We start from the raw sequence: 26,290 nt of genomic DNA, 5'->3' as shown, positions 1-26,290 counted from the left end.
TTACAGCTTGTACAATGGTGGCCACAGTGGGCATTAGGATCTTTACCAAGTACACAGAAAGGCCATGAGTCCTTGGTGCTTGATCCTTAGAGAAAACTCCAACGCCCCCTTAGTTCTCTAAGAAATGACAAGAGCCCCTCAAATATTTGTCAGGTCCTTGTTTACTCTCATCCAGTCAAAACCAACCAAAAAAAAAAGTTATCTTTTTCCTGTGCAGCAAGTGCCATTATTCATATTAATTCTCTAACAATTCTCTGTACATCTGTAGATTAATATAGCTTCTTCTCACTGTAACATGATGGGTCAGAGTGTTTCACATACTATAAGGTCCAGGAGTCCATTACCAATATCTCATTATTATAAATAGTCATGGTAGATCCAGACTTACAAACATCAGCATGGCTGGGACGGCCTTGCTAGGGAAGGGTTCATTATAAATATTGACTATTAATTCTCCTTTTAATTAAAAAAAAAATGTGAACTCTTTCTGTAGTAGTATAACCTCAAATTTTAGGTCCCCAGTTTCCTGGAGAGAGAGAATATTAAAAAAAAAATAAAAAAAGATAATGCTGAAAAAATATCCAGCCAGCATAAAAATGCTGTGTAATTTAAATGAGAGTTAAACAAAGAAGGTGATAAAAGTAATCAAGGAGTAAACAAAGAGTGGGAGAATAAATATAAACAATGAACCCACAGGATGGTTAATTAGCTTGCTTTGCAAAGATCCGATTTCTCCCCTGAAAGCAATGGTAATGACAAATAGGCCTGACCTACCAAATATCTTCAGGTATAATGTAACATGTCCCCCACTGCCTATAAAAGAAATGCCACTGAATTACTGCGCATGGCACTGAATTACCATGGATGCCTTTAAATTACCACGTATGGAGTCTTTGCCCTGGGTTGTTTTGACAATGGTACTTCAGTTATTTTAAGCTCTACAATTTCTGTTTGAATTGTTCCAGAGCAGAGGTCTCAAACTCAAGTATCTACAGGGCTCAGGCAGTAGCAGTTGGGGGTAATGGAGGGGACTGATGGGAGACCATGATGAATTGGAGAGTACTGCTAAGTCAACTCTTGCCAAATGAGACACATCATCTAATTCTTAAAGAGAAATCTGGAACTTAAATTTGAGTGTCAATTTTTTATATCAAAATGGCCATACAGGACTGCCAAATAACTTGCAGGGTCCAGTATAAAATGAAAATGCAGAACCCCCTGCTCAAAATTATTCTTATGAATTTCACGATGGTGACTGCAGAACATTAAATCAAGTGAGGACTCTTCTTAGCACGGGCCCTATGTGACTACATGGGCTACAAGCACATGAAGCCCGCCCTGGAGGCCTGCAGGCCAAGTTTGGCTCATGAATTGTCCTGCTTGAGACCATGTTCTAGAGATTCTACAATCTCTCCCCATTTCTCTTTGTGACTCAAAGCACCCAGCTGCAAAATGCCTGGAAGAATTTGAAACATGCCCTTTAGCTGAAAAACAGATAAAAACATCACTGGTGGCTTACAAGGGAAACAAAGTCTCTCCTCTGTCCTCACCAAGTCTCAAAACCAGCTGGGGGATTCACCTGCTGATAGGGATGTGCTTATAGAGAAAAATATCTTTTGCCTTATTAATTCAAAATACCTAAAAGTCTGTTGCTGTGGCCAAAGTCCTATAAAAAGTGATATTCCCCCAAAATGCCTTCCCACTCATGGCCCATTTACAGAGTTGGGTATATGCAATTGCCATCAAAGGAAAATAATCTGCAAGTGATTGATTGTCACAAGTCAGACACAACTTACATATGTATGAACATGCACCTGAAAACTTTCAGGAAAGTTTATGAAAATACAATCACAGTTTTAAATGCTTTAGTTAATATAATCACTTAAAGAAATGTCTCTCATTCAAAGTGATATTTGTAAGGCATACTAGGAGGAATGGACAGGCTGCTCATGGCTGGAGGTGACTGAACTTGTGCCCATGTGGCATATACCTCCACTGGCTCACTGGATAAAACAATCAATTTAGAAGGCTCTCAGGATAGTTTTTAAAAGTGAGAAATATCTTTTATAAAAGTGACAAAAAAATCTCTCCTTAACTGATCTGTCATATATATTTCATATTTCCATACGTCAGGTTGAAGTCAATTGAGATGGATATGTACTTTGTGGTTGATGACTATTATACCTTCCAGAACAGCTCATATACCAACAGAATGATAACTGCCATGCAAGCTTTGTTTATACCTAGCAAAATTCTAATCCAAACCTAAGCAGAAAGATAACAAGGCTATAATTTGATGCAGTGACTTTACCTCCACATGTACATCACACATGCATAGGCACCTATACATATGTGCAGAAATAATATCTATTATATTATTAGATATATATATCTTAGATATATATATATATCTTAGATATATATATATCTTATTAGATATATATTGATATATATATCTTATATATATATAGATATATATCTTATATATATCTTATATCTTATATATATCATATATATAGATATATATATGATATCTATTACCAAGTGGAACGTAACTAAATAGAAATAGTATTATAGTATCAGAGAGAATAAATTATTCCAGTATAAATTTACCTGTTTATTTTTGTCTACCCCTCTAGAATATAATGGGGGGAGAGATTTGCATCTGTCTTGTTTACTCCTATGTTCCCTCACATTGCCTGGCACATAGTAGATACTCAATAAATACTTGAATTGAACTGAATCCATAGGATCAAAACAAATTATAATTCACTGATTCTAGGATTAGGAATAGGAGGAAATCAGACACATGTAGCAGGACTACAGACTTCCCTAAATTCCACTGACCTTTTTATTCCCTAGTTAGAATCTAACTCATGCAGTCACTGTACCTACTAACTCTATTGCTTTCATGTCAGCCTCTCATTTCTGTAGCTCAGGCAGACACAAGCATGGACTTCCTTGGAGCAAGCTGGGACAAAGGTTAACGTCTTCCCAGAACCTAGAAAAGGCTAATGAGCTCCGTGGAATGATATCTCTAAGTATTCACCATACCAGAATCAATATCAATGTGCTGTCATGTATGCATTAGCCCCACAGTCAAACAAAGAACAGCCCTTAGAGCCCACTAATGATGCTGCATAGCTGGGGATGGGCAAGATGATGCAGAGATGACTGTATCAGTTCTCCTCAAACACAAGGCTTCCAGGATGTTGCACAATACCATCATTCTGGTACTTTGTCAGAGATAGGAAGCATTTGGATTCAGCCACTGATACACTCAGCAAAAAAATTCTTTTTATCTTCTTGACCCAAGAGATAGATTTGGAGTACACCTTCTGGCTGTGAGAGAAGTTTCCTCTTCTATTCCTTGCCTGGTGTTACCAGGGAATGCAACTGTCTTAAAGTTAGCTGAGCACTATTTATGTAGCTGATGAGACAAAATCAACAAACTTGATTCATTATTGACCTAGATAAGACCTGCCTTTAGTGCAATTCCATCATGCCCATAGTCATTCATCTAGCATTTCCGATATGTAGATCCTACTAGAAATATATGTTGAGCCAGGGTACTGGCAAAAGTTCTAAGCCTCAATTCTGCATTCGTTCAATCTCTAGGATCAGATAAAGATCTCACCAAAATTTAAGCTCTTCTGTGCAGTAAAATTGAACTTAGTGTCATAAATGGAATTTCATTCTATGTGTGAAAATGTGAAATCTGATTTTCCAATTAGAATGAGAAGGGTAAGATAAGTATTATAGAGTAAAGATGACTGATCTGTATGGTACACACAGTTAAGATGTCACAAAACCAAAATTTCTGTGGGTATCACAGTCAAATCACATTGGTTTGGAATCCTCACCCAATCACTCATTAACTTAGCCAACTCTGTTAACCTGGCTAAGACTTGGTTTCTGCAAAACATGAATACCACCACCCAAACCTAAAAATGCAATTATTATTCTCTATCTCATAATGTCATTATAAGGGCTAAATGAGATATATATAATGTTAGGTCCAGTGCTGGATACATAATGAGAACATTATGAGAATTGTTATTTTGGTTACTATTTCTATCACTCCCATAAATAATTAACTTATTTGCAACTTTATAATTTAGGGGGGAAAGAAAGGCCATAACCAAAAGCACGGAGAAGGTTAGCTTCTTGTGAGGTTTCCATGGTGGAAACTTGGCCACATAGTAAACATGGTCTTTATGACCTTTCATTCATCACTGTGAAACAAAATTCTTTCAATTCTAGAAAGTTTCAGTGAAACACCACTAAATACAGCCATAGAGCAATCTCTCCCCTCCCCCATACACACACACACACACACACACACACACACACACACACACACACACCATCCACCCCTTGGGGATATATTAAAACTAAGGCAACTGAAATAGCCTTAGCCAGTAATTAAGACACGCAGCTAATCAGAGAGCAGCACAGAAGGCTGTGGCCTTCTGCAAAGAAACTGAGGATCAGGATGACAGCTCCCATTACTAGGGCTTTGTTCTCCTGGAGCAAAAAGAGCACAAAAGCATAAAGTTGGAGAACTGTAACTGCATTTTGAATACTTGCAGGAACAGGGGAGGGTGGGGTGGAGGGGGGGGGTCACAGGTTCCTCTGAAAGGAGAGAATATTCTACCAGATAACTGCGTCAGCCCACACCCACCAGCGCCTTCCCCACCCTCAAAGCATGACTCCACTTTTTCTAACACTGCCCTTAAGGAATCTGGCTTCTGTGACTTCCAGTAATTGTACAAATCACCCATGATGAAGCAGCTGAACACACTGTTAGACAAAAGAAACAAAAATTAAGCAAATAGAAAACTCATTAAAATGCTGGCTTTGGTTATTTTTACTCCTAACAATTCATGTTACCAAACAAGTCTTTCTTCCTTGCTTTTCCTTGGAAATAATACTTTAAAAGAATTCTAATGGGCACTGGGTGATTTTCTCCAGACTCATAATCCAGCAACTAGATACACTTTCCCTTCCCCCATCTCCATCTAGGACTCCTCCCTGTCACCTTACAGCTTCTGACTTAGCTGCGTTCATACCCAGCAGTCCCAGCAAAGCTTTCTGTTTGCATTATACAACAAAAAAGCAGGCAATGAACAATTCGTGCTCCTAAGTGCTTGCAATAAAGCCAGGCTGAGCTGACCTCTCCCATCCCATAGAGCTGCATGTCAGCCATATAAGCTTAAAGGATGGAGAGTAGTATGTATGTGATATGTATAAACAAACTAATTAAAATCTAAGGTCTCTTATTCCAGCTAGTGCCTAATGGGACCAATATGATCGACTGTGAGGAAAAAAAAGAAAGAAAGAATCACTCCAAGCTCACTAGAGATACTGCTTTTGCTGCTTCCTAGGATACATCTCTTTTAGGCTCAATAAACAGCCTAAAAGAAGGGCAGCTTGGGGGTTGCCATTCTTTCCTTTAAGACTTTTCAAATAAAAACTATCAACTCAGCAGCACTGAGCCAAAAGACCACTCCCTGATTCCAAGTGGACATATTGATCAACTGAACTGACATGTGCCTCCTCCTTTCTCTGTCTTCGTAGCAATCAGCTGCACCAGAAAAATCCATTTCATTTCCCAAAACAAAAGGCAACACACTACTCCTTAACTGGTACTGTCAGACTACAGTTTTTTTTTTGTTTTTTTTTTGGGGGGGGGGAGGGATATATATATATAGGCAACGAAGATGCCTAAAGACATAGCTAAGAGTTGAAATGAACATGGTATATGTTTACTGTAGTTTAGAATTAAGTTGAGGTTATGACTGAGCCCAGAGATCTGTATTCACCACAGTCCCTGGGAACTCTGCTATTTATTTGTCTTAACAGATTCTGGCTAAAGTTAACAGCAGCACCCACTGGCACTTCCAGAGGCTCTCTTCAGCGTTACCCTTCATTGCAACTGCCGCAGAGAACAGACTTGTTACAAGTCCGCCTGCAAACAACTCCAGCTATTTTAGAGACTGTCTGGAGATGGAAAAATATCGTGGCAGGCTTTCAACTAACTATGAAGGACGTGGGTTGAAGGACGACCATATAAATCAAAAGGCTCAAGTAATTTCATTTGGTTTGGGTCTTCATGCTTTTAATAAATTCCGTCGTGAACAGGCAAGAAATCCCCTTTCACATCAGGGTTATGTCAAATGCTTATTCAGCATTCACTCCTTGCCATGAAGAAACTGAAACCCAACCGAGGTAGATACTAAATTTCATACTGTAAATCACTAAATATTTCAAAAATCACAAGAGCAAATAGGGGACCAATTAGCTCTGCCCAACAAATAAAAGAAATATATATCTTCACAATGCTGAAATGCTGTGAACTGCTCATTTCAGAGCCTATTTGGGATTTTGCAATAGAAAATTATCTTGTGCTTATGAAAAATTCTATGAGAACACCAAAAATAAGAGGCAGAAATGGAGCAAGGATAATTCTATGTACTATGATTCCTGTATGACTCTTACAGGCCTTTGTCTTAACCCAGCAGCCTGAAAAACAGATTTAGGTAAAACAGCTCCTCTTTCCCTAGTCCATTTTAAGCAGACAACATCCCCCCATCTCCGCCTTAGCAGACACCCACTAACCAACAAAACAGCCATGCAATTAAGGCCCGGACATTCAACACTTACCATCTCCCGCTCCCACCGTCTCCTTTTGATGTTTACAGCACATCTGTAGGATGCAATACTAGGAGATGCCTTGTTTGACCTGCTGCATGATGCTGTGACATCAGTTCAGATGATGCAGCTCATTATGGGAAAGACTGCTGTTGCTATGGCAACTGGGATGTGCTAGGAATCCTTGCTGCATTTCCAGTGGAGCCTGAGACAATACGGAAGCCCTGTAAGAAACAGACGATATGCAAAATGTAGACTAAAGGGAGAGGATCCCTCATTGGACTAAAATCCATAGATTTAAAAGGGATTTCCCTGAAGGCACATTGGAAAAAAATAAAAATTATCTCCTACTTTGTTGTTACACATTTAGAAAAGAATGAGGTTGGGGGAGATATAGATTTAATACTGAGCAAATAAAAACAAATGCACAGTGTTTCTCTGTTAGGCAGTTTGATCACTTATTCCTCTCTGGACAGCATGATACATCTTTTTAAAAGTTATTAAAAAGAATTTTTGTTCACTTGTCAAAAACTGAAAGAACAAAGCAGGGAGCAGGAAAAAAATGAAAAATGGAATATAAACAGCTGAGAAAGTGACTCTAACTCTGAAATAAATAAGTTTTAATTCTCAAAATATGAGCAAACTCCCACCAATGAACTCTGCCCTGGTCATTTCCCCTGATGGAAACCAACCCTCAGGACCTTCTTAATGTAGTACAGCCCCAGCTCTCAGTTGAGCATTGACAGGCACATGCAAGGATGATCTATGGGGCATAACACATCACTCTCAATTCTAGGGCCCAATCCCTTGGCCTGCAGAGGACCTCTGCTGCTCACAGGCAAAATGCAAATCTTTTTTGGGAACAAACCTGGTGGTTGGAACAAGTAACCAACCTCCACAGTCACTGACACCCCAAATATTGGAGCTCTGTTTTCCTTCCCTGAGGACAATAAGACGGCAGGAAATTACTTGCACCTCTCCCCCGACAAAAGCTGGAACTGTGTGAAAAGTCACATTTTTTTTAAATTTTTTAATTTTAGAAAGAGAGAGAATGTGCAAGCAGGAGATGAGGGCAGAGGGAGAGAAAGAGAGAATCCTAAGCAGGTTCCATGGCCACACAGTCCAACATGAGGTTCAGTCCCACAGCCCTGGGATCATGACCTGAGTCAAAATCAAGAGTTGGACGCTCAACCAACTGGGACACCCAGGTGCCCCTGAAAAGCCACATTTAAACAAGATACAGTAAGGTATTTCCCCAATTGTTGAAAGAAATGCAAATTTAAAGTAATCACTCTTTTCTATTCCTATGCATAAACACATATTATGTGGTGAGAAGGGGTATGGGGAGGAGAAGATATGAACAGAGCAGCCATTTTTTGCATATTTAATACTCTTAGACCATGGGTTGAGACAGAATCAAGCTGACCTCCCTCCACTCTATCCTCAAACTCTGGAGAAGAACAATATTCTAAAAGCCCAAAATCTAACAAGACAATTATGTTGTCCTCTCTAACTTGAGATTGTAAATGGCATTTTTGGCTAACTGCATGGGGGATGAAGAGACAGAATGGCAGAAGAAATTCAGGCAGTGCCTTGGTAAATAGGGGCTGACAAAATGCCTGAGAGATGCCAAGATTCTAGCAGTGTGCATCATCAGCCATTCACAGAACAGCCCTGCCCTGGATGGGAAGCTAGGATTGTTCCTGTTTCACCTAATGAGTACTTGTGAGACCAAGAGCAAGAGGTCGAAGTTGCCTGCCCAAGCTACCCATGCTTCAGTCACGGGCAGAGCCTGACTCCCATCCTTAATCTTAGACCACATGCTATATACCAAGAGAAATAACAGGCAACCACTCCAGAGCAAACACTTATCTGGGATTCAGGAAACATAGTGTTAATGCCAGTTTTTCCAGTGAGCATCTATGTGCATTCAGGCCAATTAACCTCTCTGGACTTCAAGTTTTTCATCTGCAGAGATAATGTATTTCACTAATAACCATGGTTTTCAAGATTTCTTGGTACTTGAATGCTTTATTCTAATGCTACAGTCCAAAGCTAAGCTGCCCTGATTGAGGGGTGATAAGCCCAGAACCAAAACTGATGAACCTTTCTCAACCCCTACTCCCCCTACCTCATCCGCTCTGAAGTGACCCATGAAGACACTTCTGAAGAACCTTTCAGTCTCTGAGGAAGATGGAATGAGTCATGGATCTAGAACAATATTACTGGCCTTTCTAGAACTGAAACCCCATGGTTCTATAAAGAGGAGAGAGCAGGGCAGAATCAGGTATTTCCTATTTGAATATGGTTTCTCAGAATGAGAAGAACCTTGTCAGTCTCCTTTACCAAAAGCAAGTCTTTGTTCACTGGGAAGAGATGGATGGTGGCTCATCAAATCTGAGGTCAGACTCTTAACAACCTGATATGGCTGAATAACTAACCCCAAAAATGGCTCAGATCAGGTAAAAAAAAAAAAGGTGGGGGGACCCAAAAAACAGAAGCAAGTCACAAAGTGTTTTCTTGCCTTGCGAATGGGCCTATAATAGTTAACTTTAGGCCTCCCAGTGGCCTTTCTCACTGTTAAACATCCCCACCTCATGAGTTTATTTTGAGGATTGCATACAATAATGTATATAAAAGCATTTGGAAACCAGCATCATAGAAATGTCAAGCCTTATTACTACTGTCATTAATAGCCCACTCACCCCAATCAGGGGAGGCTCTGTGGCTCTCATTTGTACATCCAGCCAGATTCTGGACCCTGGACTAAGATGGTTAGGAAATGGCTTGTAAGATCTGCTACCAAGGAGGGCTTACTCCTTACCACTCACTTCAGATGAGGTCAAGGAAGATAATGGACAGGAGATCCTTTCAGGGTGCAGAGCCAGGGCCATGGACAACAAAGAATAAATGAATTTCTTCTGCAGAGGAGAATCAAGGCCAGATCAGTGAAATGAGGCAGGAAGCTTCAGACCTGAATGATGAGAAGGATTTCAGAACGTTGGGGTTAGGGACCACTATGTGTCTTCCTTTTTGCCTCTGACAGAGACAACTCTGTATCACTAAAAACTCCTGGATTTTCAGCTGAATGTCATGACTAGATGGGAATTTAGGTAGCTTCTGCGGGGTTTGAATATGCTTGTCATAGGGCAAAAAGGAGAAAACAATATTTAGGGATCAGCAGGACAACTTGTGACAGCTACTCAGACTGCTCACCACTATCCATGTGTCTCCTCTTCCTCCAGGTACATTCCCAGTGCCCTTACCTGTAGGTGGACCTTAGAATTGGTTCCCACCAATGGAATGTGAGTGGAACTAAAAAGAAACATCTCTAAAGTTAGTTAGGAGCATGTGTACCTTTCCCATACTTCCCTCTCTGCTAGCTGGATGCAAAGAATCTAGTGGAAAATTCTGAAGCCCTAGAAGATAACAGCCCCACACTGTGAATGGAGCCTGAGTCTCTGGCCCCAATGACCTGGGGTATAGCCATGCTCTCCCAATCACCCCCTGACTCACATGGAACTTCAATGAGTGAGAAATAAACCTTTACTGTATTGAACAGATTTGGGGGTAGTTTATTATACATGTATTATCTAATTATAAATAAAATTATAACAATTTAAAAAATATAAATTAAATAATTTAATAAAATATAATAACATATAATAAAATTATAATATACTGTTACTTACTAAAAACTTACAGAGTTAAAAACAGGATTCCTTATTACAGAGCTTCTCAGAGTCTTTAATTTGCTTATATGCATTGAGATCCCTCATGGGGAGAATATACTATGTAGTATTTCCCTAATTTATTTGACCATAGAATCCTTTTTCCATGGACTAATTTTCCACTGGCTGTCCATCCACAGTCTAGGCAGGAAACAGGACTGTAAACAACAATGGGCTAGAATCCCCTTGAGTCCCTGTTTCAGTCTGGAGGCTGTAGAAAAGGCTGTAGAAACTTCTCTCATCTCTAGTACAACAGTCTACTTGCAGCCTTTCTCTGCCATTCTGAACTGGCAAGGCAGAAATTGGTGGTGTTATTATAGACAGAGCAACATTTATACAAATGTTTCCTCCTGGCCATTTTCCCCTACTTACAATTAGGAGTTGTGTCCCAAATTCTTACCATATCAGGAGTAAATGAGTATTATTTCCAAATCAACAGCTCACGATGTAAACATACATCTTCTGTTTGCATTTTAAAGGTTTAAAAAACCCTGAAGTTATTCCTGGAAATGTGACAAGCCTGCATCCCTTAGTGTATTATGTTAAAATGTCTGAATCTGAGGCCTAGTAGATGTTAGTTAGCAACTGTTAGCTGGGGGAAGTACTAGCTGATTTCATAGGTGAGCCTCCAAAATACCCTGGATAAATATAACAATGGTGTGTTTCTTGTTCACTGGAAGTCTAAATGGATGTTCTGATTGCAGGTGACCTTCTATATGGTGATTCAGGGACTCTATCTTGAGATTTTGCCCTCCTCTAGAACCTTAGAGTCCTTGGCAGTCATTGGGCAGATGGAGATGGCACAGGGAGGGTTTTTATGGGCCAGATCTGGAAGTACTTTTCTACACTTCCATCCACATTCCATTGGTTAAAATTTGGTCAAATAGCCACACATACTGTAGGAGACTGGGAAATACAATCTAGCTTTGTACCCAGGAAGAAAAGGAAACAGGCATAATATATAGTTATCTGCCACATCATGATATCAGGAATCTGAGCCTTGTTTCGGGCTACATTTTACATATGTGTCTGCAATACCACCAATGGGTCTTCTTGAGCCCAAGTGAACATTCAGACACACAAGACTATCATAGCCAACCAGTCTGCTCAGAGAGTTTGCCAGCAAGGCAGCATCAGGCATTATTCTTCTGCAGGAGTCTTGCAGCAAACAGTTCAGCAACCCACACAGTATCCAGGAGCTATTTTACCTGGCCCCTAGGTGACAGCTCAAGAGCAATGAGCAGAACATAGGCAAGTTTAAGAGCACCCAGCCTTAAAAGCATTATTCCTCATAGAAGCCCATATCTTTGTAACAATTTCATAGACATAATTTCCAGGGTTCCCACAAAAGTTATGCCCAGTTATACGAATCACTGAACTCAGAAAATATCCAACCTATGGCTTCCTCTCAGAATTTATAGTTATCTCAATCCAGACTAAGAAGGGCTTGCCCCTCATCACTCACTGCAGATGTAGCCAGATAACATAATGGATGGTAGGGAGGGGACCACTTAGAGATTCCCCCAAAGCTAGGGCCATAGGCAGAATGGACAAACAGCTCCTCTTAGAGAGCACAGTTGAGACCAAAGCAGAGAAATTCTCCTACTTTCCAGTAGTAATTTTTACTAACAAAGGGCCATTTTTCCCCATAGCATTGTTGCCTAAAAATATTACTGACATTTTATCATTTTCAGGTTTCCAGGAGAACAGAGCTTAACCAAAGGTCAAATTCTTTCACAAAAGGATAAAGTGTTTAGCTAATCTTCTAACAAAAATGCCCAATTCTGGCTTCAAAATTGACCTTCATTCATAAAATGTTCAAGCATTCAAACACTTCAACCACATGCTTTTATGACCACACACCCAGGCTGCCTATGGATGCCCCTTCAATCAGTATATTTTATATACTTTCTGAGGATATCTGGAAACCAAAAATACTTGAATACCAAACTATAGTGGACATTAGTGACTCTTATTGTTGAATGCTCAGCATCTCTCTACGTTCTTTAGATATCCATATAAAGCAAAAATTCTTGTCTGAAAATTATTAATCACTGGTGGTCACAATAGAACTTTCAGCCATAATAATGATATAAAAGCTCAGTTATTAGTGTGGTTACCTGAAGTTTGGATTTATTATTTCCAGACATCACGTCTTCCAACATCCTAGGTTATATGCTTTGGGCAGGAATCCAATTAAAGGAATGGAGCATGCGACTCAGTCTTAAGCCAGCCAGTTTGTTACATTCCCCTGACCTACAGACATTAATTAGTTAGAGATGGGTATGGGGCCCCACTGAAGCCAATGAGATGCAATGACACATTTTAATGAAAATCATTGTTGGCTCCTGGTTCTAAAAGTGAAAGGATGTCAAATTTGAAGCTGCTCACCCATTTTGCATTCATGAATGAAGAACCTGTCTAGGAATAAAGCCAATGAAAGAAAGAGCACAGCAGAGTTGAGTTGAGCTGGAGAGACTGCTTGAGCCAGAAATCAGCCCTACTCTGGCTCTGTAGGTTATAAGAGCCAAAAGGTCCATTTTTCTGCATCAGCCAGTATGTTTTAGGATTTCAATCACAGTAAACAGAGACCTAACTGATCCAGAAAGCCATTAGAGACATTGTGTAAGGTGCAACTGGGCACCATTAGCATGTAGCCTCCTTGGGAAGGAAAGAAAAGGTTGGGTTCTGAAGTGTTGAGCCTCAGCAATGAGACCCTAACAGTGTCAGGATCAGGGCCTGAATTGGCAAGATTTCTCCCACAAGAAAAATGCAAGGCATTATCTTTTCTCCTGGACATTCCTGGATTGATGACAGTGACCTCACACCCCTGTCAGGCTGAGCCCCATTCCTATGTCCTTTCCCCGGGAAAATTCCCATCAATAAAGGCCAAAAAGCCTCAAAAACCCCAGGGAAGGTAGATTAGACCCTGAATGAACACGTAGATTGGGAGCCTGAAGCAGACGTTGGGGTGATTTTGTCCATAGAAACTGGTTTCAACCTGTTGAGACATTTCCCTGCCACCCTCCTGAATTTAAGATTTTATCTTGCCTGACTTTATAGAGAGTATGGTTTACTGCTTCACTTAGGTTTAACTCCAAACACAAACCTTTAACATGAAACCAAGTGGCGTTAATGTGCTGGTGGAAGCACAGTTGCACTGCTTTACACAGGGAAAGGAAACAGGCGGGACCAACTTATGAAGCAGGGGGTTACAAGCTATTTAAACTCTGCACTGTATTTCTGAAGCTTCCTTATTTTAGAATTTAATTTTTTCATAGGTCTGAATCTTGTCTACTCAAGAAAACAGTCTTCAGAGTACTACTGAGAAGATCTGACCAAAAATGATAAAGCAAGTCAGCAAGCAAACACCTACTATGTGCCATCAGACATAGAGGGGATAGTGGTCAGGATATCTGTTTCAAGTTATTTAGAACTCAGTCTTATAACTAACAAAGCATTTTTAGCCTCCACAACCTTTTAAACTAGATTCCTCCTCTTACTGAGAAAATTATTAATATAATAACTAACCCTCATTTATAAATATTCTTCCAGCATAAACATAATACATTCTAGAAAGATGTGGTTTTCCAAGATAATTTTAGTTAGAAAAAGTCATTTCTTTTCCTATGAATGTATGTGCATATAAACACACCATATACATATAGACTCAGAAACATAGGTGGGAATGAGTTTTTGTACACATTACCAATCTTTCCCTTTACTCTAGGCAACATCATTTTATTATTAAATTTACCAATTTATTGCTGAAATAAACATTCTATCAACATACTTGTTATAAAAACATTTCACCATAATACAAAATATATTGCTTCATGGAATTCTTTTGAAAGGGATTACAGAGACATAAGCATAAAAGTAAATCTAAAATATTCATAAGTATACACATCACATAAAGAACATATACCACATAAATCACATAAGGGTTTATAAGGGTTATATATAAATACATATATTGAGATTATCATGAAAAAACAAGTCATAAAAGCATTGCTTGACCTAGCTCTATGTTCACAGTGCTTACTCAGTGCTATGGACTGAATATTTGTGTTCCTTCCAAAAACTCAAAAGTTGAAATACCCACCCCAGAGGTGATGGTATTAGGAGGTGGAGACTTTCAGAGGTCATTAGTTCTTGAAGGTGGATCCCTCCTGAATGGGATGGTGCCCTTATAAAAGAGGCCAGAGAAAGTTCCCTTGCCCCCTTTCACCATGTGATGGCAAAAGCAAAGAGGTATCTGTGAAGAGGAAGTGAGTACTCATCAGACATTGAATCTACCAGCCACTTAATCTTTGACTTCCCAGACTGCACAACTGTGAGAAATAAATGTCTGCTGTTAATAAACTACCCAATCTATTGTATTTCTGTTCAGTATCCCAAAGAGATTAAGAAAATCCAGGTCTTCACAAATCAGTTGTGTTTCTATATACTAACAACAAAGTACCCAAAAAAGAAAGTAGAAAACAATCCCATTTACAATAGCATACAAAAGAATAAAAAACTTAGGAATAAATTTAACCAAGGAGGCTAGAGATTTATACACTGAAAACTATAAAACACTGATGAAAGAAATTGGAGAAGACACTAATAAATAGAAAGACATCCCATATTCATGGATTAGAATCATTAATATTGTTAAAATGTGCATTTTACCCAAAGCAATCTGCAGGCATAATTCAATTTCTATCAAAACTCCAATGCATTTAGAGGCGCCTGGGTGGCTCAGTCAGTTAAGCATCTGACTTTGGCTCAGGTCATGGTTTCACGGTTTGTGGGTTCCAGCCCCATGCAGGGCTCTGTGATGAAAGCTCAGAGCCTGGAGCCTACTTCATATTCTGTGTCTCCTCCTCTCTCTGCCCCTCCCATGCTCATGCTCTATCTCTCACTGTCTCTCAATAATAAATAAACATTTTAAAAAATGTAAAAAAAAAAACTCCAATGCATTTACAGAAATAGAAAAGCCATACTAAAATTGCATGGAACCATAAAATACTACAAAAGGCTAAAGCAACCTTCAGCAGTAAGAGGAGAGCAAGAAAAGGCATCATACTTCCTGATTTCAAACTATCTTATATAGTAATGAAAACATTGTGGTATTGTCATAAAAATAGGTGCATAGGTCAATTAAACAGAATAGAGAAATAAAACCATGAATATATGGTCAACTAATTTTCAACAAAGTCACTAAGAATAAAAAATGGGGAAAACTAGCCTCTTCAATAAATGGTACTGGGAAAACTGAGTACCCACATACAAAACTGAAACTGGGCCCATATCTTACACAAAAATTAACTCAAAATGGATTAAAGACTTAAGGATAAGACCTGAAACTATAAAACTCTTAGAAGAAAATATTGGGGAAAACCTCTTTGATACTGGTCTTGTTAAGGATTTTTTTTTAAGTTTATTTGTTTATTTTGAGAGACAGAGAGAGAGAGAGAGAGAGAGAAAGGTGTGTGTGTGTGTGTGTGTGTGTGTGTGTGTGTGTGTGTGTGTGATTGGGGGAGGGGCAGAGAGAGAAGGAAATAGAATCCCAATAATGTCAGCATAGAGCCTGATGCAGGGCTCGATCTCAAAAACTACTAGGTCATGACCTGAGCCGAAATCAAAAGTTGGACACTTAACTGACTGAGCCACCCAAAAGCTCCATCAATGGTTCTTCGTGATATGACACAGAAAACATAGGCAACAAAAGCAAAAATAAACAAGCAGGCTATATCACACTAAAATGTATCTGCACAGCAAAGGAAACAATTAATAAAAGAGAAAATGTTTGCAAACCATATAACCAATGACGTTCCAAATATATAAGGAACTCTCAGAATTCTCTCAATAGAAAAAGAAACCAGATTTTTAAATGAGCAAAGGACTTGAAGAGACATTTTCCCAATGAAGATATACAAATAGCAAATAGCAAAATATAAAAAGATGTTCAACATCATTAATCAGGGAAATACAAATCAAAACCATGAGATATCACTTCACACCTGTTATGATGTCTATTATCAAAAAAATGAGAGAGCAAATGTTGGTAAGGATATGGAGAAAAAGGAACCCTTATACTTTCTTTCTCAAGGAAGTGTTTTTTTATTTTTTTAATTAATTAATTATTTTAATTTGTATCCAAGTTAGTTAGCACACGGTGCAACAATGATTTCAGGAGTAGATTCCTTAAGTCCCTTACCCATTTAGCCCATCCCCCCTCCCACAACCCCTCCAGCAACTCTGTTTGTTCTCTATATTTGAGTCTCTTATGTTTTGTCCCCCTCCTTGTTTTTATATTATTTTTGCTTCCCTTTCCTTATGTTCATCTGTTTTGTATTTTAAATTCCTTATATGAGTGAAGACATATGGTATGTCTTTCTCTGACTAATTTCACTTAGCATAATACCCTCTAGTTCCATCCATGTAGTTGCAAATGGCAAATTTCATTCTTTTTGATTGCTGAGTAATACTCCATTGTATATATATGTACCACATCTTCTTTATCCATTCATCCATCGATGGACATTTGGGTTCCTTCCATATTTTGGCTATTGTCGATAACACTGCTATAAACATTGGGGTGTATGTGACCCTTCAAAACAGCACATAGGTATCCCTTGGATAAATACCTAGTAGTGCAATTACTACCAGTAGTGAATTGTAGGGTAGTTTTATTTTTAATTTTTTGAGGAACATCCATACTGTTTTCCAGAGTGGCAGCACCAGTTTGCATTCCCACCAGCAGTGTAAGACAGTTCCCCTTTCTCTGTGTACTCACCAACATCTGTTATTGCCTGAGTTATTAATGTTAGCCACTCTGACTGGTGTGAGGTGGTATCTCATTGTGGTTTTGATTTGTATTTCCCTGATGATGAGTGATGTGGAGGGCTTTTTTCATGTGTCTTTTAGCCATCTGGATGTCGTTTTTTTTTTAAATATATGAATTTTCCTGTCAAATTGGTTTCCATACAACACCCAGTGCTCATCCCAAAAGATGCCCTCTTCAATACCCATCACCCACCCCCTGTCAGCCCTCAGTTTGTTCTCATTTTTTAAGAGTCTCTTATGCTTTGGCTCTCTCCCACTCTAACCTCTCTTTTTTTTTTTCCTTCCCCTCCCCCATGGGTTCCTGTTAAGTTTCTCAGGATCCACATAAGAGTGAAACCATATGGTATCTGTCTTTCTCTGCCTGACTTATTTCACTTAGCATAACACTCTCCAGTTCTGTCCATGTTGCTATAAAGGGCCATATTTCATTCTTTCTCATTGCCATGTAGTACTCCATTGTGTATATAAACCACAATTTCTTTATCCATTCATCAGTTGATGGACATTTAGGCTCTTTCCATAATTTTGCTATTGTTGAGAGTGCTGCTATAAACATTGGGGTACAAGTGCCCCTATGCATCAGTACTCCTGTATCCTTTGGGTAAATTCCTAGCAGTGCTACTGCTGGGTCATAGAGTAGGTCTATTTTTAATTTTTTGAGGAACCTCTACACTGTTTTCCAGAGTGGCTGCACCAGTTTGCATTCCCACCAACAGTGCAAGAGGGTTCCCGTTTCTCCACATCCTCACCAGCATCTATAGTCTCCTGATTTGTTCATTTTGGCCACTCTGACTGGCATGAGGTGATATCTGAGTGTGGTTTTGATTTGTATTCTGGATGTCTTCTTTGGAGAAGTGTCTATTCAATGTATTTTGTCCATTTCTTCGCTGGATTATTTGTTTTTTGGGTGTTGAGTTTGATAAGTTCTTTATAGATTTTGAATACTAACCCTTTATCTGATATGTCACTTGCAAATATCTTCTCCCCTTCCATCGGTTGCCTTTTAGTTTTGCTGATTGTTTCCTTCACTGTACAGAAGCTTTTTATTTGATGAGGTTCCAATAGTTCATTTTTGCTTTTGTTTCCCTTGCCTCCTGAGATGTGTTGAGTAAGAAATTGCTGCAGCCGAGGTCAAAGAGGTTTTTGCCTGCTTTCTCCTTGAGGATTTTGATGGCTTCCTGTCTTAGGTTTAGGTCTTTCATCCATTTTGAGTTTATTATTGTGTATGGTGTAAGAAATTGTTCCAAGTTCATTTTTCTACATGTTACTATCCAGTTTTCCCAGCACCATTTGTTGAAGAGACTGTCTCTATTCCACTGGATATTCTTTCCTGCTGTGTCAAAGATTAGTTGGCCATACATTGATGGGTCCATTTCTGAGTCTCCATTCTATTCCATTGATCTGTCTGTTTTTGTGTCAGTACCATACTGTCTTGATGATTACAGCTTTGTAGTACAGTTTGAAGTCCAAGTTTGTGATGCCTCCATCACTGGTTTTCTTTTTCAGGATTGCTTTGGCTATTTGGGGTCTTTTCTGGCTCCATACAAATTTTAGTATTGTTTGTTCTAGCTCTGTGAAGAATGTTGGTGTTATTTTGATAGGGATTGCATTGAAAATGTAGATTGCTTTGGGTAGTATCAACATTTTAACAATATTTGTTCTTCCAATCCAGGAGCATGGAATATTTTTCCATTTTTTGTGTCTTCTTCAATTTCTTTCATAAGCTTTCTATAGTTTTCAGTGTATAGATTTTTCACCTCTTTGGTTAGGTTTATTCCTAGGTATTTTATGGTTTTTGGTGAAATTGTAAATGGGATTGATTCCTTGATTTCTTTTTCTGTTGTTTCATTATTGGTGTATAGGAATGCAATCGATTTCTGTGCATTGATTTTATATCCTGCGACTTTGCTGAATTCATGAATCAGTTCTAGCAGTTTGGTGGAATCTTTTGGGTTTTCCATAGAGTATCATATCATCTGCAGAGTGAAAGTCTGACTTCTTCCTTGCCGATTTTGATGCATTTTTTCCTTTGTGTTGTCTGACTGCTGAGGCTAAGACTTCCAATACTGTGTTGAATAACAGTGGCAAGAGTGGACATCACTGTTGTGTTCCTGACCTTAGGGGGAAAGCTCTCAATTTTTCCTCACTGAGGATGATATTAGCGGTGGGTCTTTCATATATAGGAACGCTTATACTCTTATACACTGTTGGTGGGAATGTAAACTGGTACCATTGTGGAAAGCAGTATTGAGGTTCCTCAAAAAATTAAAATAGAGTTACCATATGGTCCAGGAATTCTACTTCTGAGTATATATCCAAAGGAAGTGAAATCTCTCTTTCAGAGAGATGCCTGCATTCTCAAGTGCATTGCAACATTATTCACGTTAGCCAAGATGCAGAAACAACCTGTCCATCAACAGATGAATGGATAAAGAAATGAGGGTTATTAAGCCATAAAAAAAAGAAGGAACAAGTGCCATTTGTGACAACATGGATGAACCTAGGGGGTTATGCTGAGTAGAAAAAGCCAGATGAAGAAAGAAAAATCCTGTATGGTATCCCTTACATGTGGAATCTGAAAAAAAAAAAAAAAGAAAGAAAAGAAAAAAGAAAAACACAAAAAAAACATTGAACTCCTAGAAACAGAGAGTAGAATGGTGGTTGCTGGGGACTTGGAGGGAGAACTTAGTCAAAGGGTACAAATTTTCAGTTATAAGATGAATAAGTTCCCAGGATCTAATGTAAAGTATAGTGCCTATAGTTAATTCTGTATTGTACACTTGAAATCTGCTAAGAATGTAGATCTTAAGCATTCTCACCAAAAACAAATAAAATAAAAGTTTAAAAAGTAACTATGTGAGGTGATAGGTAATCATTTCACAAAGTATACATATATCAAATCATCACATCGTACACTTTAAATATCTTACAATTTTATTTGTCAGAAATACCTCAGTAAAGCTAGAGAGAGAAAAGAAAATGACAACAACAACAACAACAAAAGACATCCAAATCTTGTAGGGAATTTGGTCAAGAAATAAACCTTTTTCCTAACTAATGTAAAATTAAAATACTCAGGGCCTATTTTAGTTTGTGTGTTGGCCCTTGGCTTAATGTTTTAAAATACCCAAGAAGTGTGGCATCATTGTAGACAGTAGCCACTGTGGTTGGTCAGCACTACAACAATGTGTGGTCAAGGTTTTGAGGTGTTAGTGATGTGCTGTAAAATACCACTAATATACAATATGAGATGAGCTACAGTGAAGAAAAAGACGATGCCCCAAGGATAGAGGAGCCAGCACCACTTACCTATGTGGGGCTTCAAGGGGTGATTTTGAAAAAAAGTAAATAGTAACACCCACCCCCAAAAGAGGCTCCATCCTGAGGCACTACTTACAATGGCTGGGTAGGGCTGCCATGCATTGGTGGGTTTTGCAATCAGTCTGGAGTCCTCTTCTGCAGGAGATAGCTTTATGAGTAAATGTTACTCAGATGGTGGGATCTGAGGAGAATCCAAGTCCCACCTTCCCCATGGTCTCCCCCCCCACACCCGCTCTGGCTCCTTAATTACCTCAGGATTCACTCCACTCAGTTGGAAGCTAATGAATTTTTTGGAGGAGACGTATCACCATCTGCCATCAGCAACCATTGATACCTGCAAGGCAGTGCATGCTGTGAGACAGGCACTAACCAGGATGGTGGAAAGACAATTAGGTTGAAGCCCAAACATTAACTAGCCATGGGAAATCAGCCAAGTCATTTAAAGTCTCTCAGATTCCTCATCTGCAAATAAGGAATTACTGCCCTGCTTACCTAATAATGTTATGAGAGTCTAAGAAGTAAAATTCCATAAGTGCTTTAAGAAAGATGGAAGAAGGAAAAAGGAGAAGAAAAGAGATGGAAGAAAAGAGGAAAAGCAAAAGGGAGAAAGGGGAGTCAAAGGGATAGGAGAACGAGGAAGAGAAAAATAGGCAGGGAAGAGAGAGAGGAATGAAAAAATGGGAAAGAAAAAGAGTGAGGGAAATGGAAAGTAGAAGAGGAGAAGCAAAGGGAAGGAAAGAAAGATAAAAAGTTATAAAAGAATGTAGGCTTTGGAACCTGAATTCCTCTCTAGGTTCTGTACTCACCTAAGTGTGTGTCCTTAGGCAAAGCATTGATTCCAAGCCTCACATTTTTTTCTGGAAAATGGGGATAATAATTCTACTTTTTAATGTTATTATTATAAAGATTATCCATTTGTACATCTAATAAATACTCATCCACTCAACAAACATTTATTGAGCAGTCTTCTAGATACTTGGTATACATCAGTGGACAACACAGGATCCCTGTGTTTTGGGAGCTTACATTCTTATATGAATTGAAGCATTCAGTATGATACCTGGCATATACCAGACACTCAATAGATGTTGGTTATTATTATCATTCAATACTAATAAACTATAAGGTATTATGAAATGTAACATATTACTATTAGCCCAAATTAGATTAGCCAGATTCCATTCCTATGGAGAAATGGAACTCAAAAGAGCAAAATTTTTTTTGAGATGTAATTGACATATAACATTATATTAGTCTCTGGTGTAAACATAATGATTCTGTATATGTATATATTGCAAAATAATCACCAAAATCCATCACCACATACAGTACAGTGACAATTTTGTGTGTGTATGATAATTTTTAAGATCTATTGTCTTAGCAACTTTCAAATATACAATACAGTATTATTAACAGTAGTCACAGTGTGATACATTGCATCCCCAGGACTTATTTATTTTGTAACTGGAAGTTTGTACTTTTCTGACGTCCTTCGACTCTTTGCCCACCTCTCACCGCCCACCTCTATCAATCACCAATCTGTTTTCCATATCTATGAGTGTGATTTGTTTGTTTTCTTAAGATTCCATATGTATATGAGATCATGTAATATCTGTCTTTCTCGGGCTTACTTCACTTAGCATAATGCCCTCAGGGCCCATCTATGTTGCCACTTCCTGGAATAGGTAAACTTTGATGGGGAAGGGAAGAAATGTCAGGCAAATGAGATGATACCTGGGAGACCTGGGCATCCCTAAGCCCCCAAGATGGACAACCCTGAGCATCATCAGTGGGAGAGAATTGCCCTTCAAGCAGAAATACCCACAGTGGACTGTTCAATGAAAAGAAATCAACCACTATAATATTTGAACTACTACATGTATTTTTCAAAGCCTCCCCCAATTATTCTAATGGTCAGTCAGAATTGAGAACCACTGAACTAAATAATTCACATGTGAAAATGGAGAGTAAATGTGTTGTCCTATGTGAAGTATAAGTGAATAATTAATGTACATGAAAAAGCACTACAAACTTGCTATGGCTAGAAGAGAAACATTTGAGTTTTTCTACTAAGACTGACCTATTTGTACTGATCCACACTGTCCCTGTTCACTTGACTTACACAAGGTGAGGGGGAGCATGCAAGATGAGGCTGGACAGGGAAGCAGAATGAAAGGATCTTGAATGTGCCTTAAAGAAGGCACAGGAGGTGCCTTCAGACTCACCTCCTCAGTCTAGGAGGTGAGAGGGTTATGGAGCCACCCAGAATTTAAACTAGGAAAAGGCAAAAATTAAATGCTATTCTTCTAATAGACTTTCCAAATATTTCCTGCTCATCTGGGCTTCTCAGAAATGGGCTCTTCTATTAATCTATAAATTGGTATATTTCTTCCATTTTTCATTGTTTCTAAAAGCTACCTTTTAAAAATACACTCTCAACTTAAATTACTAAGGAGGCATATACAGCAAAGGTATATAGAGTAAGGCATTCAAATATTTTTGTCAAAGGTGAGCTACTTAATTATAATAATAATTATGCTTATAATAGCTAACTATGTGACGGGCACTGTTAGAGTACATATTAACTCATTTAATCTTTATTAATGCATTTAAATCTTTAATCTGGGAGGGAAAAAAAGGAATCCTGGAAAAGAGGTACTCATTATCATTTTGCAAATAAGGAACAGAGGCATCCAGAGATGCCCAACATCTTGCTGCCTATACAGTGGCAGAGCCAGGTAGGTAGACTCACCACAAAGCCTATACCCTTAACCTCCAAGACATAAAATATAATCCTCAAAATGTTTCTATTTACATCTGGAACACAGACCTTCCCTCATTAACATATCTTTCCAGGCATCCTAACTTCACCATCTTGGTTCCCCCAGTAGCAGCCCAGAATTCAACCAGCATTGGAAAAAAAGAGGAAGCACTCAATCCAATAATCCACACTATGTGAGCCATGTACAGATCATGGAGAGGAAACTTAAACAGCTTCTAACAATTCCTTGCATTTTAAAGGCCACCAACTGTAAATGTCTTGCCTACAAAAACTAGGTACATTTTTACACTGGTGAATTTTCAATAAATTCTTGTTGATCAAAACAATACATACATCTCCAAACTATTGAGCCCCAGACCACACATTTATTTCAATGCTATAACGTCAATGCTGCTCAGGGGGCAAAGGTGCTCTAAAGACAATGCTGCAGGGTGCCTGGGTGGCTCAGTCGGTTGGGCGTCCAACTTCAGCTCAGGTCATGATCTCACAGTCTGTGAGTTCAAGCCCTGCATCAGGCTCTGTGCTGACAGCTCAGAGCCTGGAACCTGCTTTGGATTCTATGTCTCCCTCTCTCTCTGCCCCTCCCCTGCTCATACTCTGTCTCTCTCTGTCTCTCAAAAATAAATAAACATTGAAGAAGAAAAAAAAGACAATGCTGCTGATCAAAGTGAATATGGTTGCATTAAGTACATGACATGGCAGGTATACAAGGAAATACAATCTTAATAATTGCTAGAACTTTTGTCTCCCTGGCCTAAAAGTCTCTGGGCCTGTGGTAATTTTCAGGATTGCTCTATAAATAGAATCAGTAAAACACTGTTGCTCTATAGGGAAGCAGAACAACAGCTAGGAATTGGGGTTCATGAGTCTCAGTCCCGGTAACTAGCTCTGCGGGTCATTTATATTCTCTGTGTTTCTGTTTTTTCATGATACATGCCCTGCTGTTTCTGGACACTATTCTAAAATTCCCCCCAAATAATAAAGGGGTATGTGCTTTCTACACTTAAAGACAAGCCAGCCTAATGAAAATGGCATAAGTTTTAGAGCCCAACAGACCTAACTTTAAATCCCAGCTCTGTCATTCACTAGCTGTGTGGTCATGGGCACATTACTTGCCCACCCTGAACATAGTTTCCAGATCTATTGAAAAAAGTTAATAATAAGACCTGTCTCTTAAGGTGGCCAGATAGCTAAATGAGCTAATTATGTAAAGCATCTGGCACATACTGGTGCTAAATAAATGGTAATTACTGTGCTTGTTTGCCAGCCATTATTTCTCAGGTTGGTCTTCTGTAAATTACAAACATCTTGAAGTCTTTGACAATGTTTTTTTTTTTTTTAATTCCCACAGCATCTAGCATAGAACTGACCGTGTGAATGCTGACTAGCAACGGCAACAGAAGTACTAAGAGCAGTGGGAGCAGCCACAGCAGCATCAGCTGTAATTGTTGTCAGAGAAGCAAGTAGCAGCAACAATAACAGCAACACAAGTAGTAGTAGGGCAGCAGTAATAACAGCAGCAACAATTGCCATGCTATCCTAGCCTGTTCTTTTTTATACAATGGATTATCTATCTCTATGCCAAGAAGATAAAGTCTCCCATTCAAATAAGCACTGATTTATAGGCACTGGGTCAGTAAGAAATTGAGCAGACCCTGCAAGTTGAGGAAGCTCAAATGCTAATGGATGTTAAATACTCCATCCTAGTTTCTCCATACTAGTCCTGTAAGTTGTCATCTCCACTGGTATAAGATGCAGCATCTTTATGAACAGAGCAGTGACATCAATTCATTCAATATTTGAAAACAATTCTGGACACTTGTGATCTCAAACTCCAACCTAAGTCAGAACTTTCTTCTCTGACGCTCAAAACCCTGAAATCTTAAGAGACTACAATCCTTCAGGTTTAGTGCCATGCTTCAGGAGTCAGGGCAAGACCACAAAGGCCCAGATAACTAGCTGAAAGATCCAAGTTGGTCCTGGGTAACATGGGGGAAATGACAAAGATATTAGGAGAGTGACCAGAGGGAAGTCATGAAAATAAAACAGTTTATGAGTTCCTCTATCCATCTGCACAGCAAGAGTTTCTTTCTACGGTAAAGATTTTAACCATTGTCTGGGAAAGTAACAAAGAGCGCCCAGGCACTGGAATTTCGTCTTCTATTACATTCCTTTTTTATGCATGGCTTCCCATGGGGAACAAGGAAGAGAAAGTTTACTTAATAATATATACATGGGTATATGTTTAAAAAAAACCAATTACATAGAGTCAAACACAGCTAAAGCTTAACCATGAAGCACACATTAAAAAAAACATTCTTTCAATCAGAGCAGTTCCAAAGGAGCAAACACATTCTCTAGTTAGCAAATATATGTGTAATACTAGCACACCTATCCAAATTCATATATACAAGACTCAGAACAGCCAAAGAAACATAGCACACCAAAATGACAACACACAATAAAATAAACATCCTAATGGAATGACTAAAAGGAATTAAAATAAGATACATCAAGAAGACTCTGACTTACCACTATTGGACAGTATTTTTATTAAGGTTCACATGAGGAACAAAAACCTGCCCTCTGAGAAGAGTCAGAAATCCTGTCTTTTGAACAGGTTAGATGAGCTCTCCAGAACCCAACATTTTCCTCTTTCCTCAGCAAAAGGAATGCAGAGGTCACAAAGGAGGTTCCATTTGACTGAACCTCAAGGGGAGGAGCAGTTTTGCTCAGAACTCTCTGAGCAGACAAGACAACGGTTAGAAAACTTGGGTTTCTCTTGCTCTGCAGGTGACACACATGGTTGGTGATATGGCAATGATGCTGGAAGAAAGTGTTCTCAGAGCAAAATCTGTCATTTCCAGGTCCCCAAGGACAGTCAGGGCTCACAGGTCTTAAAAATTCCCTTGACTCATCCAGAAACAGATTTCCTGATTCTAGATTCTTACCTTCACCAAGTTCTGTA

At 38.9% G+C, this 26,290-nt stretch overlaps 1 protein-coding gene across 11 annotated transcripts in view; it reads right to left on the bottom strand.

The window, feature by feature from the left end:
* Positions 1–26,290, bottom strand: part of AKAP6 (A-kinase anchoring protein 6) — a 554,746-nt gene that overhangs the window by 477,195 nt on the left and 51,261 nt on the right. For 3 of the 11 annotated variants that reach the window (XM_042942938.1, XM_042942950.1, XM_042942946.1), the window contains exons 1-7: positions 25,855–25,930; positions 21,347–21,397; positions 20,791–20,874; positions 20,617–20,688; positions 14,491–14,643; positions 9,486–9,628; positions 6,667–6,878 (exon numbers count right to left, since the gene is read on the bottom strand). The gene's annotated coding sequence lies outside the window, so the exon portion shown is untranslated. Of the gene's footprint in view, positions 1–6,666; positions 6,879–9,478; positions 9,629–12,505; positions 12,642–14,490; positions 14,644–20,616; positions 20,689–20,790; positions 20,875–21,346; positions 21,398–25,854; positions 25,931–26,290 lie in introns of those variants that run through there. The other 8 variants (XM_042942939.1, XM_042942943.1, XM_042942942.1 and 5 more) reach the window with 8 other exon arrangements.

The sequence above is a fragment of the Panthera leo genome, chromosome B3 (assembly GCF_018350215.1).
Source record: "Panthera leo isolate Ple1 chromosome B3, P.leo_Ple1_pat1.1, whole genome shotgun sequence".
Taxonomy (NCBI): Eukaryota; Metazoa; Chordata; class Mammalia; order Carnivora; family Felidae; genus Panthera; species Panthera leo.
Note: the sequence above shows the minus strand (reverse complement) of the source record. Positions and strands in the feature narration are given on the sequence as shown.